This window comes from Salvelinus sp. IW2-2015, unplaced genomic scaffold (genome assembly GCF_002910315.2).
Source record: "Salvelinus sp. IW2-2015 unplaced genomic scaffold, ASM291031v2 Un_scaffold1198, whole genome shotgun sequence".
NCBI lineage: Eukaryota > Metazoa > Chordata > Actinopteri > Salmoniformes > Salmonidae > Salvelinus > Salvelinus sp. IW2-2015.
Window position 1 is genome coordinate 297,110 of NW_019942773.1, and position 4,696 is coordinate 301,805.

Genomic DNA, 4,696 nt, shown 5'->3' on the forward strand with positions numbered 1-4,696 from the left:
TTGGGGGGGGGGGGGGGGGGAGGCTGGTTTAAGAGATGAGGATTTAGAGAGAGAGATGTGAGGATTTAGAGAGGAGAGATGTGAGGATTTAGAGAGAGAGATGTGAGGATTTAGAGAGAGAGAGAGAGAGAGAGAGAGAGATGTGAGGATTTAGAGAGAGAGAGAGAGAGAGATGTGAGGATTTAGAGAGAGAGAGAGAGAGAGAGATGTGTGGTGTAGGATTACAATATGGCTCTGTCAGGGCCATTAAGGTGAAAGGCTTGGTACACCTTGAGTAAACCAGAGAGCGATTAGATGAGGGAGGGAGTGAGAGAGGGGTGAGTGAGGGGTGAGTGAGTGAGTGAGGAGTGAGTGAGTGAGTGAGTGAGTGAGTGAGTGAGGGAGGAGGGAGGGAGGGAGGAGGGAGGGAGGAGGAGGGAGGGAGGGAGGGAGGAGAGACAGATATGGTAGTATCATGATGTAACTGCTGTTCCACAGGTCACCTTGAAGTTGCTGGAGGGTCATTAGATGTGATAGAAATGTACTGGAGATGAACCTCAACCGTTCTCAGATGACCAGATGAATCTCAGACTTCCTCAGAGAGAGAGAAATAAAGGATGAGAGAGAAATCTCTGGAAAGTTATTACATTACATTGACATCACATTAACACAGCAGATGCCGTGATAGAGGTTAACACCCAGCACAGAGCTAATAATGTCAGTCCATTACAATCACACACAAGCGCACATACATGAACACACGCATACGCATACACAGACACGTACAACATGCACATGGACGCACACAAAGACAAACACACACTCTGTTTTATAACTATGCAGTGGGAGGTCTATTGGAGAAATGAGAATCCATCTGGTCCTTTAATGTAGATGGTGTGTGTGTGTGTTTTGTGTGTGTGTGTGCGTGTGTGATTGTGTGCTCCTGTAGTGCCGCAGGCTTGTAGACCTGTATGTTCCTGCCAGGCCTTGCTACATGTCACAGAACATGTCTCTCTATCCACTTCTCTCAGTAATTAGAAACCAGGACAGATACTGCAACCATGAGTACAGTATCAACACAAGACCTTAGACAGATAGCAGCTACTGCAACCCTGAGGTATCAACACAAGACCGTAGAACGATAGCAGCTACTGCAACCATGAGGTATCAACACAAAACCTTAGACGATAGCAGCTACTGCAACCCTGAGGTATCAACACAAGACCGTGGAACGATAGCAGCTAATGCAACCATGAGGTATCAACACAAGACCTTAGACCGATAGCAGCTACTGCAGCCATGAGGTATCAATACAAGACCTTAGACCGATAGCAGCTACTGTAACCATGAGGTATCAATACAAGACCTTAGACCGATAGCAGCTACTGTAACCCTGAGTATCAACACAAGACCTTAGACCGATAGCAGCTACTACAACCATGAGTTATCAACACAAGACCTTAGACCGAGGCAGCTACTGCAACCATGAGGTACAGTATCACACAAGACCTTAGACCGATAGCAGCTACTACAACCATGAGGTACAGTATCACACAAGACCTTAGACCGATAGCAGCTACTACAACCATGAGGTACAGTATCACACAAGACCTTAGACCGATAGCAGCTACTACAACCATGAGCTATCAATACAAGACCTTAGACCGATAACAGCTACTCCAACCCTGAGGTATCAATACAAGACCTTAGACCGATAGCAGCTACTACAACCATGAGGTATCAATACAAGACCTTAGACCGATAGCAGCTACTACAACCATGAGTTATCAACACAAGACCTTAGACCGATAGCAGCTACTACAACCATAAGGTATCAACACAAGACCTTAGACCGATGCAGCTACTACAACCATGAGGTATCAACACAAGACCTTAGACCGATAGCAGGTACTGCAACCATGAGTTATCAACACAAGACCTAGACCGAGGGCAGCTACTGTAACCCTGAGGTATCAACACAAGACCTTAGACCGATAGCAGCTACTACAACCATGAGTATCAACACAAGACCTTAGACCGATAGCAGCTACTGCAACCCTGAGGTATCAACACAAGACCTTAGACGATAGCAGCTACTGTAACCATGAGGTATCAACACAAGACCTTAGACCGATAGCAGCTACTACAACCATGAGTAATCAACACAAGACCTTAGACCGATAGCAGCTACTGTAACCATGAGGTATCAACACAAGACCTTAGACCGATAGCAGCTACTGTAACCCTGAGGTATCAACCCAAGACCTTAGACCGATAGCAGCTACTGCAGCCATGAGGTATCAACACAATACCTTAGACCGATAGCAGCTACTGCAGCCATGAGGTATCAACACAATACCTTAGACCGATAGCGCTACTGCAACCATGAGGTATCAATACAAGACCTTAGACCGATAGCAGCTACTACAACCATGAGGTATCAATACAAGACCTTAGACGATAGCAGCTACTGTAACCATGAGGTATCAACACAAGACCTTAGACCGATAGCAGCTACTGTAACCCCTGAGGTATCAACACAAGACCTTAGACCGATAGCAGCTACTACAACCATGAGGTATCAACACAAGACCTTAGACCGATAGCAGCTACTGCAGCCATGAGGTATCAACACAATACCTTAGACCGATAGCAGCTACTGCAGCCATGAGGTATCAACACAAGTCCTTAGACCGATAGCAGCTACTGTAACCATGAGATATCAACACAAGGCCTTAGACCGATAGCAGCTACTGCAGCCATGAGGTATCAACACAAGGCCTTAGACCGATAGCAGCTACTGCAGCCATGAGGTATCAACACAAGACCTTAGACCGAAAGCAGCTACTGCAACCCTGAGGTATAAATACAAGACCTTAGACCAATGGCAGCTACTCCAACCCTGAGGTACAATACAAGACCTTAGACCGATAGCAGCTACTGCAACCATGAGGTATCAACACAAGACTGCTCCCAATTCAAACAGCTAGCGTATAGCTGCATATTCCCAAACCAAACAGCTAAGTATAGCTGCCTGCTCCCAATCCAAACAGCTAGCTATAACTGTCTACTCCAAATTCACATAGCTAGCCATAGCTGCCTACTCCCAATCCAAACAGCTAGCTATAGCTGCCTATTCCCAACCCAAACTGCTAGCTATAGCTGTCTACTACAAATGCAAACAGCTAGCTATAGCTGCCTGTTCCCATTTCAAACGGCTAGCTATTGCTGCCTATTCACAATTCAAACAGCTAGCTATAGCTGCCTATTCCCACTCCAAACAGCTAGCTTTAGCTATCTAATACAAATACAAAAACCTAGCTATAGCTGCATATTCACAATCCACACAGTTAGCTATAGCTACCTACTCTTAGTCCATACAGCTAGTTATACATGCCTACTCCCATTTCAAACAGCTAGTTATACCTACCTACTCCCAATTCAAACAGCTAGCTATAGCTGCCTGTTCCCATTTCAAACAGCTAGCTATTGCTGCCATATCCCAATCTAAAACGCTAGCTATAGCTGCCTATTCCCAATTCAAAAAGTTAGTTATACATGCCTATTCCCAATTCAAACAGCTAGCTTTAGCTATCTAATACAAATCCAAAAACCTAGCTATAGCTGCATATTCCCAATCCAAACAGTTAGCTATAGCTACCTACTCTTAGTCCAAACAACTAGTTATACATGCCTACTCCCATTTCAAACAGCTAGCTATAGCTGCCTGCTCCCATTTCAAACAACTAGCTATTGCTGCCTATTCCAAATTCAAAACAGCTAGCTATAGCTGCCTATTCCCAATCCAAAAAGCTAGCTATAGCTGCCTATTCCCAATTCAAACAGCTAGTTATACCTGCCTATTCCCTATTCAAACAGCTAGCTTTAGCTATGTATTCCCAATTCAAACTGCTACCTATAGCTGACTTTTCCCAATCCAAACAGTGAGATAAAGCAGCCTAATCCCAATTCAAACAGCTAGCTATAGCTGCTTACTCCCAATTCAAACAGCTAGCTATAGCTGCTTACTCCCAATTCAAACAGCTAGCAATCACTGCTTACTTCCAACCCAAACAGCTAGCTGTAGCTGCCTACTCCCAATTCAAACAGCTAGCTATAGTTGCCTATTCCCAATCCAAACAGCTAATTATAGCTGCCTACTCCCAATCCAAAAAGCTAGCTATTGCTGCCTACTCCCCATTTAAACAGCTAGCTATTGCTGCCTATTCCAAATTCAAACAGTTAGCTATAGCTGCCTATTCCAAATCGAAGAAGCTAGCTATAGCTGCCTATTCCAAATTCTAACAACTAGTTTTACCTGCCTATTCCCAATTCAAACAGCTAGCTATTGCTGCCTATTCCAAATTCAAACAACTTGCTTTAGCTATCTATTTCCAATCCAAAAAGCTAGCTATAGCTGCCTGTTCCCAATCCAAACAGTTAGCTATAGCTACCTACTCTTAGTCCAAACAGCTAGTTATACCTGCCTACTCCCAATTCAAAAAGCTAGCTATAGCTGCCTATTCCCAATTCAAAGAGCTAGCTATAGCTGCATATCCCAATAGAAAAAGCTTGCTATAGATGCCTATTCCCAATTCAAACAGCTAGTTATACCTGCCTATTCCCAATCCAAACAGTTAGCTATAGCTACCTACTCTAAGTCCAAACAGCTAGTATAACCTGCTACTCCCAATTCAAACAGCTAGCTATAGCTGCC